This window comes from Herpailurus yagouaroundi, unplaced genomic scaffold (assembly GCF_014898765.1).
Source record: "Herpailurus yagouaroundi ecotype Mexico unplaced genomic scaffold, PumYag 209, whole genome shotgun sequence".
NCBI lineage: Eukaryota > Metazoa > Chordata > Mammalia > Carnivora > Felidae > Herpailurus > Herpailurus yagouaroundi.
The window spans coordinates 2247086-2260578 of NW_024412440.1; the positions used below are offsets into that span (position 1 = coordinate 2247086).

The 13493-nt window shown below is 35.8% G+C and overlaps 1 pseudogene; it reads left to right on the forward strand.

Annotated features, from left to right (window-relative positions):
- Positions 1–8185: 8185 nt before the first annotated feature.
- Positions 8186–8750, forward strand: LOC121016168 (heterogeneous nuclear ribonucleoprotein D-like; annotated as a pseudogene).
- The last annotated feature ends 4743 nt before the right edge of the window (positions 8751–13493 follow it).

Consider the following 13493-nt stretch of genomic DNA (forward strand, 5'->3'; position numbering starts at 1 on the left):
AAAAAAAAAAAAAAAGAAAAACAGACGAATATCCTGTCCTCTGCCTTCAGAATATATCCCATGTCTGATCATTTATCAACAACTGTACTGTCATGTTAATCCAAGCCACCACCATCACATATCCAACTATGCAATAGCCCCCATATTGGTATCCCTTATTTATATTCTATAGTATATTCCCCTTGTAATCATTTCTCCATATATCAGTCTGAATAATCATTTCGAAACACAGATATGATGGTGTCTCTTCACTGCTTACAATCCTCCAAAGTTCATACTTCACATAAAACTGGTAATCTTTACTATTTTCCAAAATGCCCTACATGATCTGGCCACAACACTCTTTTCAGGAATCATTTTCTACTGTTCTCTCCCAGATGACCATGTTCCAGCCACACAGGCACCTTGCTCTTGGTACTGAGCATATGCTATCTTTTAACAACAACAATTAATTCCTTCTAGAGAAGGTTTGTATATTTGTATTTGCCTCATTTAGAATAGGTTCTATGTGTAAGCATTCACTAAACATTTCGTATCGGTGATGGTGCATAGCACACATTCTTTTGAGTCAGTTCCTGTTTATCCAATATCAGTTTACAAAATTTCTATTTTCCTTCTATATTCAGACAGTGTCTTCCCAAAGAGAATAATTAACTCAGACTTCTTTCTGAAAGTTGACAATTTTCTTGAAAGTCTCATATATTCTTTTTCGAAACTATCTCAGATTCTAGAATTCTATTATTAGGAAATGCTTTAGTTAAAAAAAAAAAAAGGAGGGGGGAATTGCTTTAGGAGAATAGTCACCCAAATTAATAATATGGAGTTCATTTGTGTACATTCAGAAAGGAAAAAAAACAATCACACTTAAGTCCATATTACACACCATGTTTCAGAAAGGCAATGCAGTTAAGAATTCAACAGCCCTCATGACATTAAAAGGAAATGTTCATACAATTACCGACTTTATGGTTCTTAGTTTTTTCCTGAGGGAAAGTCAATAAAGGAATAAAGGAAATATACTTTTAACTATATTGGCTTTATATGAACATTTTGTTTATTTTAATTGCTAATATTGTTTAAACATACATTCCTTTTATCTTAAAGCACCATTATCAGCATCCTATTGTTGATGAAATAATGGATTGGTTCCATTTAATTCTCTCAAATTGGCTAATAAATGAATAATAAATTAAGTTACTGCTCCTTTATAGTTTCCCGCCTTCTCTCACGTATTTTCTTCTGTGGTATCTACTTTCTTCCACTGATAATATGTTTCAATAAAAAGATTATAGTCATCATTCTCCCCGATCCTGAGATAGATTCTTCATTGTTAATATATTAAGATTAACATATTAACGTTGGTCTCCTTCTCAATTGTTCACAAATGTGGAACTAACTACTAGATGCCCAATCTTTCTCTCCCTGATCAACAAGATACCATCTGGATAAAAGAATTTTGTATTTGCAAAAGCATAGGGATTAGAGATAGTGGCTTGTAATCCCTTTTACCTGCCCAATATGCTTCAGCCAGTTTCTGCAGAATACCTCCATCCCTTTTCTTATTCCTGTGTACCTTGTGGGCTACATGTTTTATCCCTCAAAGAGCACTATAGAAACGAGGAAGCTAAAAGAGAAGGAAAGGGTGAAGCTATACCTGCAGGCCACAAAGGAAGAAGAAGAGGAGATTGGAGTCAGAAAGAAAAGGAAGGGTATCTGCTTTGTTCTTGCTAGTCCAATATTTGGTAACAGACCTGTGCTCTAGTTCTGTCTTACTCTTTCTCTTCACTTTACAGCAAAATTACTAGAATGTGTTTCTTTGTGTCAGACAAGTTGACTGTTCCCCTCAGTTAACACTGAGGTTTCTCCTTCTTCCTCCAGTTACTGGCCACATCTGAATAACCTCCCCTCCCACCTCCCTAAATCTGATATCAACAAATTATGGCAAGGAACCAAGTTTATTTGCTATAACTCTATTTGATCTTAGACTCTTATTACCAGGCCCCTCCCTCAGGGGTCTAAACTCAAACTCTATCTCCTGTAATTGCCACTAGTATATAGATAAAGCTCCCACTCCCACATTGTCCCCACTTTGGGTTGTGTTTGTTTACTTATAGGCAAACATAAGATTGGCACTCTCTATCACAAAGCTACTTGGACAACAATGGAGCTGAATATTAAGCTGAATAATGATATTAATTCTCAAACCCACCAAGTCCACTATGAAAATGTAAGCATCCTGATCTGGGAGGACTAGGAGACTGAGACATGAGTTTGAGAAAGCCAAGTATATGCACTAAAAAAAAAAACCCTTGAAATCCTAGGCTTCCTTCATTCACAGGACCTTCAGAAGTAGCCTACTTCTTTATCTTTCAAGACAACATGCTTCACTCAGGTTTGACTCTGCCTCACCTCCTAGCCATAAGATCAACAATTAGGATTGTCACTACACAACCTGACAAAGAAAGGGCAATGTCAGCTAAAGGAGGAATGATACTATATCTTCAGTGATCTGGAGGACTTAGTCCACATATACTGATGGGGGAGGAGTGGATCTGGTAAGAATTTGAACAAAAGGTCAGAACACGGAGTTGGCAAATGTTATCAATATGGTAGCAACCTCCTGGGTTTAGAGAGTAACAACATCAACCTACCAATTGACTATAATTTTAGGAAAGTGCCTTACAGACACTTTCAGTGAGTAGGGTACTGGCATTATTAGGAAAAAAGTGGTAGATGTTCTTGGTATGTCAGAGCTGATGGTAGGATACATTATCATAAATTTGACCATTTGAGCAGCACGGGGCATGACATAAAGGAGACAATAATGATGTTTAACTATCAGAGGCAAATTGTTTGCAATTATTATAAAGAATATCAATATCTGAGTAGCAAACAGGTGCACGAATCCTTAGAAATCCATGGGGATGGTCAAGAGACCATGAATTCCCTTGAGATAAAACATATAAGTAACCAAAAAAGGTACTGTTTAATCTACACAAAAGAAAAGAGCCTGGACAATTCATAGCTACCTTGGTTTAAAGTCACAAACTATGCCAATTCAGATCTGAACCAGTTTTCACAACTTAAACTGACTGACTAAAGAAGTAACCAGGAGTCCAGGAGAAGGAACAGACAAAATTATGGCAATTATACACTGTAATGTATCCCTCAGTTCTCCCCCCAAGAACTTATGGTTATTTACTAGAATGACTTTACTCACAAAATGGGACCCCCAAACTTTTCAAAGAATTTTGGCTTTGACAATATAAAGACTCTGGTCCCTACAAAATAAAGCTTCCATGAAGTAGTATAACAACCGTGCAAAAAACCCATAAAAAACCATAACTGCTGCCCCAATCACTTTTTTCTCTTTGTTCAAGGAATCACCAATCTGATTCTCAGAAATTAATGCTTTGGTTACAAAATGAGGGAAGGGAGGCAAGAACTGTGAAATGTCTGAGATTTTTACCTTGCTTATAAAACAAGGAGTTATCCTGACACAGTTTCATAGATGTTAGCAAGAAACATTAGACTTCTGAGTCAGAGACAAAGAACTCTGTTACTCAAGGCACAAAAGATACCTTAACCTTCCTGTTACCATCAGTTCCTTCCACCTACCATCCCCCCAGGCAATATGAAAAGGCCCATCTGATGTCCTGAATGTAGAGGTTTTGGATTATATCTGAGGAACCTCAAGCTTAGAAAGCTCCAATCTCTTAAACTGGGGTGTTTGCAAGCCGGCCTAACTATTGCCATGGAAAGACAAATTATATAGTAAAGAAATCCTTGTGCCCTCTGCCCTGGAGTGAGATACTATCTCTGTCTTCCAATGATGTTTGCTGTATAAACATCCTTGAAAATATAGTTCAAACAACACAACTTAATAGAAGTCATTCAAGTATGAAACAGATCTAGGGAGAATTCTCTCCTAATAATAACCAACCCTCATTGCTATATCACATCACTAGAAATTTCCCATACATGTATACTGTCTGCCACTCTGATTCTGATTTAACTGACAGGGCTGAAACCAAATCAGTTTGAAATGTTTTATGTGGCATTTAACTAAAGCTACTACCAATACGACCTTAACAGCAAAATGATAACAACTTGTACTATTGATTCAACCTTGTAGCCCACACTCTCAGCTGAATAAACCCTATAAACCATCAGCATTTAGCTTAGAAAGCCAGGTGGCATTCTCCCTAAGTGTCTGTATTGACCTTTCTACTTGGTCCGAAACATCAATTCAGAAACAGCAGGCTGTATTAAAGATCTCCCAGACTCCACCTTGGACAAAAAGTAAGACAATTCAACCAATTGAGCCTGACCTGTCTGGATGTCTTCCATGATTTTAAATACTTGAAGGATTCTTATGACTAACCCTAAGGTGCAAATCACTATTTTTTCAGGAGGATGAAATTTAATGCCTAGTTCCCCATACAAGAAATACAATCTCAACGATACACAAAATGATACACAAGGTACTTCTGAAAGAAAGGGGTACTTACCATGTTGTGGACTCCCCAAGTGGGACTACTTTCATTCTCAGGCATTTCATGGAGTGGAAATGTCACCTTGCTATTGGCATGAACAAACAGGACAGACTAGAATGTTTTTCTTCGAGAAGTTTCTCCAAAAACAGATGAGACTCAACAATTCCAAGTGAACTAGGAAGAAACCATATGGTCTACCAGTGGCTGGGGTGCACTTTGGACACGCTATCAACCTGTGCCCTGCAGGTCAAACTTGAGGAACCCCAAAGAAAACTTTTGGGTTTTGTTGCAGTTATTGCAATCTTACCATTCCCATAGGAGAGTAAAACATTTTTATTTCTAAAATAATTATAAAAGGTTAATCCTTAGAAACTTGTAGCTTTTAAATACAACTGAAGTGCTAAACATACTTTTTATGTCTCTATCACATGTAGCAAAATGGCAGTAGACTACCAAAAATTCACGTATGAATTAGTCTGTTTATAAAGTAATATTTTACAATTAACATAAATACTTATTTTTCTACATATATTAGGGAGTAATTAAAATGACAACGTGGGCAATATTAGAGCTCTGACTTAATTGAGGGATGTTTGGCTGATTACAAACAGTGTATTCATTTTATAAAAATGAAATTCTAATTAGTGTTGGCTTCCTGTCAAAATCAGTAATTAACAAAGTTGTCAAAGTCAATCCTATTATTCATCTTGATAATGAAATTATTTAAACATCAAACATGAATGTTCTATTAGCTTGAGGAGTATAATTGTTGTTAACATTGCTCATAGGGCTTAATAAACATATCACATCAGCTACACTATCTACCTAAATACCTGTACACAGATGCTTATGATTAAGAACTTGTGAAGCTTTGTAAGATTAAGTATGTGACTGAGATTGTATTACAAATAATATTTTTCTTGAGTTGGTACATGTGACATGAGAAAATATGGCTCTATTTTTCTGAAAGTGAACCAGAATGTGTTTTTATGATCTGCAAAACTAACCTGCATTTATTTAAACTGTTCAATTTTATGACTTTGGCAAATCCATGAAACCATTATCCATTACTAAACATACCCATCAATGCTGAAAGGTTCCTCCTGCATATTTAATTCCTCCTTCCAGCCCTTCCCCATCTAAACCCTGTTTCCAGGCAACCACTAATCTGTTTTTATTTCTTATCATATATTTGATTTAATTTAATATGAATTCAAACACAGAGTATGATTTTTGTCAGGATTCTTTCACAATAATTATTTTGAGATTCACCCATATTGTGTTTTGTACTAGTAAATAATTATTTTTTGTTGCTAAGTAGTATTCCCATGTATAGCTATATCATAGTTTGTTGATGCGTTCAACTTTTTTTGGACATTTGGGTTATTTTAAGGTTTTACTATTACAAAGATACTATGAATGGTAATGCACAAGTCTGTGTATTGGGACATATGTTTTTATTTGGTTTGGATAAATACCTAGAAATACACAGATGATGGTAGATCTATCTATATTTTACATTAATTTTTTTTCAAACTTCTAAACTTTTTTCCTAAATGAGAAAGGTTGTACCATTTTACATTCCTACCCACAGGATATAAAAGTTTCAGTTCCTGCATATCATTGCAAATGGTTGGTATGATCAGGGTTTTTTTTTTGTCCATTTAAAAAAATAATTTTTAATGTTTATTTATTATTGACAGAGAGAGACAGAGTGCGAGCAAGGAAGGGGCAGAGAGAGAGGAAGACACAGAATTCGAAGCAGGCTCCAAGCTCTGAGCTGTCAGCATAGAGCCTGACGTGGGACTTGAACCCACAAACTGTGAGATCATGACCTGAGCCGAAGTCAGTTGTTCAACTGACTGAGCCACCCAGCCACCCCAATTTTTCTATTTTTACTACTCAAATGTGTAGGTAGTGGTATTATATTGAAGTTTTAATTTACATTCCCCTACTGACTAATGATTTTGAACACTTTTCATGGACTTGTTTGCCATCTGTTATTTTCTTTGGTGAGTTATCTGCTAGAAATATTTTGTTCATTTTTATTGATACACCATTTTTTATTACTGAGTTTTGAGAATTATAATTTTGTATAGAAGTCTTTTATCAGATATGTGATTTTCAAATATTTTCTCCCATTCTTTATCTTTTAATTCCCTTAATAGTATCTTTTTATTTATTAAAAAAAATTTTTTTCAACATTTATTTATTTTTGGGACAGAGAGAGACAGAGCATGAACGGGGGAGGGGCAGAGAGAGAGGGAGACACAGAATCGGAAACAGGCTCCAGGCTCTGAGCCATCAGCCCAGAGCCTGACGCGGGGCTCGAACTCACGGACCGCGAGATCGTGACCTGGCTGAAGTCGGACGCTCAACCGACTGCGCCACCCAGACGCCCCAATAGTATCTTTTTAAAGACATTCTTATTTTTTAATAAGTTCAATACATATATATATGTATATATTTATATATATAATAAATCATACTTTGGCATACACATAGGATACATAGTTTTTATCTAATTTTTATTTTTAGAAATCTAAAAATGTGTAGCTTATTTTCATGTTGATGATACATTTTGAGTTATTTTTATTATACTGTTCAATGTATGCATTTAAGACTTTTTATGCATACTGATATATAAATGTCCCAACACTTTTGTTTTAAAAGATTATTCTTCCTATATATTCTTTCTCTATGTACATTATCTCTCTCTCTGTATATAAACATATACATATATATACACACACATCTCTGAACTGTCTGCTTTCTTTCATTCATCTGTTAATCTTTTTATCTATCTTTATGTTAGTTCCACATTGACATGGGATATAGAGGTTTATAACGAGTCTTAAAATCAGACATTGTGCATTCTCAAAATTTTTGTTTGCAAAGTCTTTTTGCCTACATTAGGATATCTGAATTTTCAAATAATATTTGAAATCAACTTACCACACTTTCTTTCTATTGTAAATGGTTTATTTTAAATTTTGAGGGTACTTATTGTTAAGTATATTGTTTTTAAATCTAGAAACCATATTCTCAACTACAAGTCCTAGTACTTTTTTTGTTGTCGTTAAATTCCATTGAAGTTTTTACTTAGCCAAGGGTGTATTCTGTAAATAAAAACTATTTTACTTCCTCTTACTTTACTCTTAGCCAGAATGCTTTTATTTTTATTTTTTTCTTACTGCATTTGCTAGCCCTTCCAATTCAGTATGAAATACAAGCGATGAAAGCAGATATTCTTCCTTTTTCCCTGACCTTTAAAGTATTTAGTCTTAATCATTACACGTGATATTAGCATTAAGTTTTTCACAGAAGCCCTTTGTCAAACTTCCTTTAAGGAAGTTCCCTTGTATTTCTGTTTGTTGAGAGTTATTAGGAATGGCTTTTAGATTTGCCTATTTTCTATGTTGTTGGACTTACACTCATAAAATTGCTAATTACAGCCCCCTTATTAACATTTTACTCTCTGTACAACCTGTAGTGATGTAACCTTCTCATTTCTCGTATTTGTCATGCGTGTTTTCCTTTTCTCATCAGTCTCGCCAGGGATCTGTCAATATTACTGATCCGCTGAAAGAACCAACTTTTCCGCTATTTTAGAGCCAGCAGCATCCCAGGCTCCACCCCCGCTGCTGCTGCCACTGGGACTGCACACAAGCACCCTGGCGGACAGCGCCGCCTCAGTGCAGGACATGAAAAAGTATAGCAACATAGAGAAAAACAAAATCAATGTGCAAAAATCAGCAGGATGAAAGTAAAATGTTTATTGGAGGCTTGAACTGGGATAGAAGCAAGAAAGATCTATCTTTCCTCAATCTGAGGATGTTGTAGGCTGTACAATTAAAACAGACCCAGTGACTGGAAGATCAAGAAGATTTGGATATGTGCTTTTCAAAGATGCTGCTAGCATTGATAAGGTTTTGGCACTGAAGGACCACAAACTGGATGACAGACCAGTTTGATAGACATCCAAAAGGCCAAAGCTTTAAAAGGAAAAGAACCCCCCATCAGGGTTTCTGTGAGTGGATTAAGCCCAGATACTTCTGAAGAACAAATTAAAGAATATTTTGAAGCCTTTAGAGAGACTGAAAATATTGAATTCCCATGGATACAAAAACACATGAGACAAGACGATTTTGTTTTATCGTGTGTACAGTCAGTAAAGACATCATTAGAAAGCAGAGACCATCAAATTGGTTCTGGGAAGTGGATCAAAGTTGCACAACCCAAAGAGGTATATAGGCAGCAACAACAACAAAAAGGAGGAAGTGGTGCGGCAGCTGGAGCTGCACCTGCAGGAGGAGTGGTACCAGGCATCATGGATGAGGTAAGCACCACAACTGGAACCAAGAATTTAGTAACTATTATGATCAAGGATATGGAAATTACAATAGTGCCTATGGTGGTGATCAAATCTATTGTGGCTATGGCAGCCATGCTTATACTGGATATAACTATGACAACTATGGACATGAATGGACAGGGATATGCAGACCACAGTAGCCAACAGAGCACATATGGCAAGGCCTCTGGACGGCATGGCAATCACCAAGACAATTACCATCCATAGTAAAGGAGGACATTGAAGAAAATGGCAGGGGGTTGCTAAAGTCAACCCATCTTGTAAGACAGCATTGAAGATTGGTCATCTGTTGATCTGAGATCAGTTGTACAAGACACAACTGTGTCCAAATATATACAGCCACCAATTAGTTTTCTTTGTTTATACGTTGTCTTTTGCTATCTGTTATAACTGGATATAGATTTGTGTTTATATGAATTTTATTTGTAGGATTTCATGTTAAACCTCAAGTAAATGCTTCCTTATGTGAAATAAATAAAAATAAAAGAACCAACATCTGGTTACTGTAATTTTTCCTATTACTTTACTGCTTTCTGTTTAATAATTTCCATGCTCATTTTTATTATTGTATTTCTCCTCCTTTCTTTGGGTTTAATTTATTCTTCATTTTCTAGGTTGTTTTTGTTTTTGTTTTTATTTAAATGAATGTTGTGGTTCTTGATTTGAGACCTTTCTTCTTTTCTTATATAGGTGCTTACTGTTATAAATCATCTCCTAAATATTGTTTTAGTGGAATCCCACAAATTTGGATAAATAGCGTTTTCAGTTTTATACAGTTAAACATCCAATTTAATTTCATTTCCTCCTCAATGTCTAGATTATCTTATTTTTTTTAATTTAATATTCAAAAATTTGGGAATATTCAAGATTAATTTTAAATTGAATTCTATTATATTCAAAGAATATACTTTGTATAGCATAATTCTTTTAAAATTTTATTAAACATGTTTTGTTGTTCAGACTATGGAAGGAAAGTCCTGTTAAATATCTGATGTGGACTTTAAAAGAATGTAGCTTCTTTTATTGGTGGAATGTGTACAAATTTCAATTCATTAAAATGCTGGTGAGTCTGCTACATCCTCAGTGATTTTTAGTCTATTTGGTCTATCAAATACTGAGAGTGGTATAAAAATATTTAACTGTAACTGTAGATTTGTCTTCTTCTCCCTGGAGATGTATCATTGTTTGTTCTCTGTATTTTGAAGCACTGTTATTAAGTGTAAAAAAATATTAGGGTATCTTTATGACTTACATTTTGTTTCATATCTTGTTTTTAAGATATGTTAGGCAGGTCTAGGGTAGCATTTAATCTGTATCTTTTTTTTTTCCAATATATGCACAACATAGCATTTAGTCTATATCTAAGCATCTTCCACTCCTAAGCAAGAGTTTTTTATGTACTATACCCACAACTCCATAATATATGGTAAAAACAGGCCCAGTTTTTGGTCTTATGTGAGTACTGAGTACTGCTTCCTTTAATCCTTTCTTGTGGCTCTTTTCGCATTCTCAAGGAGTGTCTTCACTACTTCAAGTGTGAGCTCATCATTACTGAAGGGGACCTTCTGCAAATATTTGGAGTTCTCTATGAATCCCTCTCCTTTCCATTCCCTGCCCTGTAAACTTTATCTTTAATGACTTCCCTAAAATCTTAGCTACATCACTTCAACCTAGAGAGTCAGCCAGGCTCTCCCCAGGTACCTGTTCCCTGCACCACAGACTGGAAAATCTGTCAAGGTGGTAGCTGGAGAGTTTCCCCCCTAACCTTCTTTGTTTCCTGTGTTTAAGGATCACTCTTCTATATTACCTAATATTCAATGGCTTGAAAAACATTACTTCATACATTTTGATTTATTTTTTAATTATTTCACTCAGAAGGATAAATTGGTTCCTATTTCCCTATCTTGGCTGGAAGGAGAATTCCTCAAAATGCTTCCTATTAATAGTATTGGAAGATTATTTTGCAGCTCACGAGAAGACCTGCATATTTTGTTTTTAGGTACAGAAAGAAAAGATGCCTTTTTTATGCTGCTTCCTTTAAATACTAATGTTTTTTTTTTTTTTCAGGAATTCAGTTCCTTCTAAAAATAAGACCTATAGTATATAATGATGAACTCGTATCCTGTAATAAGGAATATACACAGGGGGGCTTCTATAACTTTTTAAATCAATATCGGATGACAGAAGTTCTTAGGTGTATATAACAATACTTTAGATTAAACTTGAACAATATTAAGTATGACTCTAAAAAAGATACAAGAAAATATAATCATGAAATATAATTCTCTTAGGTTAGCAAATAACTCCCCATTTTTATAAACATATCCGTTGAGATACACATATGTCCAAGATAGGTTGTATTGTATTGTCACACTAGAAAATATGCGAGTCTCTCCAGTAACTAGCTCCGTCATGCTACCGTCAAAAATAGGCATAACACTGGCATAAGCAAAAACACTAATAATACTAAACATGCTACCCTCGCAAAGTTTATGTCATATTTATTTTATCTGTGGGGAATGGACAACAGTAGTGTCACCCATGACCTTATGAAACACACACACACACACACACACACACACACACACACACACACAGGAGATTTAATTACTTCTATGTGAAGAAAAGAAACACCCAATTATGTGTGCTTTTCTCACAAAAGAGTCTATGTAAAGCCAAGAAAAGAGAATGGTATCGGGACTGAGTCTAATTAGACTTTTAATCCTTGCTCTTCTGTTTACTAGCTAAGTAAATTGAGAAAGTTACATTTCTAAGCCTAAATTTTCCTCAATTGTAAAATGAAGACATAATAAATTTATAAAAGGTAAATGAGATAAGATAAACTAGACACTAAACACAGAACTGATTTATGAAGATGTTAAACAAATATGTAATTTTAATGATAGGCAGAGATCAACTGAAATTCTGTAAGAATTAACTAGAAATAATAAACATGTTTTTAATGATAATAAATAAAAAATGTCTGGTCTGAAAAGATGATGTTGACCTTTACCCCCTGCTCTATCCTGCTAAATCACAGTTACAAACTCTGGAAATGACATGAGACAAAACTAAGAAGAAATTCTTAACAGTGGCAAGAAGCAGGCGAGCTGTTTTGCAGCCTCAGGACTGAAGAAACACCATGGTGTCAGGCCAACTTGTTATCCCTTCAACTAAGAGATCCCTTCTTCCCATTCCTGACCAGCAACAGAAGGCAGCTAGGAAAGTTTATGCCTCTGTCAGATTGGATGAGAATTTTTCTGAAAACCTCAGAAGAACCCAACACTACTAGGAAGGGAAGATGTACTGGGAACCCAAAAATAAGTGGCCAAGGGAAGCACTCTCTTTTGCTGCCAGGGGTGAGCCTTCACTTTTTAGCTAAGAGATTCTAGAGTCTGTAGGTAATACTTACAAAAGAGACCCAGCTACAGGAAGCATCCCAGTCAATAAGCATCTCCTTCCAGGAAAAGGTTCTCCTCCCCACTCAAGGGTATTGGGGAAGGCCCGTGGAACAAGAAAAAGTGATCCAGTCATAGCAAGAGTCCTTTTCCTAGAAGCCTGTTAGTCCTATGTGCTCAAGATTCTCCTGGTCTTCCCAGATACACCTGACAAGTGAGCAGAACAGGCAGAAGGGACCCAACCACAACAAACCCCACAATCCAGACAACGACTTTGCTTTCACAATCCCAAGAGTCTTTTCATCTGCTCGGGAACATAGGGCAGCCAGAAGACTTGGATGGCAGCCTCCAGACTTTCCAACCCCTACTTAGAAGCCAAGCAACCTGTTTCGGCTCTGTTGCATAGTGCCAGCAGGGTCCACTGGGAGCAATAGTAGCAGTAGATAAACCAAGCAGGCCAAAAGGCTGAATACAAAGAAAAAACCTTTAAAACAGCCAAAAAGATGATTTACGCATAAGAAAATTCCAGTTAAAATGGCAGTAAATTCTCATCTGTGACCATGGAGGCCATAAGAAAGTGGCACAGTAGGGGTGCCTGGGTGGCTCAGTCGGTTAAGCGGCAGACTTTGACTCAGGTCATGATCTCGCGGTCCGTGAGTTCGAGCCCCGCGTCGGGCTCTGTGCTGACAGCTCAGAGCCTGGAGCCTGTTTCAGATTCTGTGTCTCCCTTTCTCTGCCCCTCCCCCGTTCATGCTTTGTCTCTCTCTCTCTCAAAAATAAATAAACGTTAAAAAAAATTAAAAAAAAAAAGAAAGTGGCACAGTATTTTTCAAGAGCTGAGAAAATAAAAAAATCCTAATAATTTTAAAAAAGTTGTCATTGGTAAATTCTACAACCAGTGAAATTATACTTCAGAAATGAAGAGAAAATAAAAACATTATCAGGTGAAAGAAAACTAAATGAATCTATCATTAGCAGACCCACCCCTAAAGATTGTTTTTCAAACAAAAGAGATATGATAAGGAAGTTAACTTAGATCATTGAAAAGGAAAAAGAGACCATGGAAAGAACAGAAAGATGAGTACATACAACAGACTATTCTTTCTTCATGCATTTTATAATCATATTTGATGACTGAAACAAAGATGTTTAATCCTACCTGATACTTAAGACAATGATACTTAAACATGGAAAAGATAAAGGTATCTAACTGGAGTATTTCCC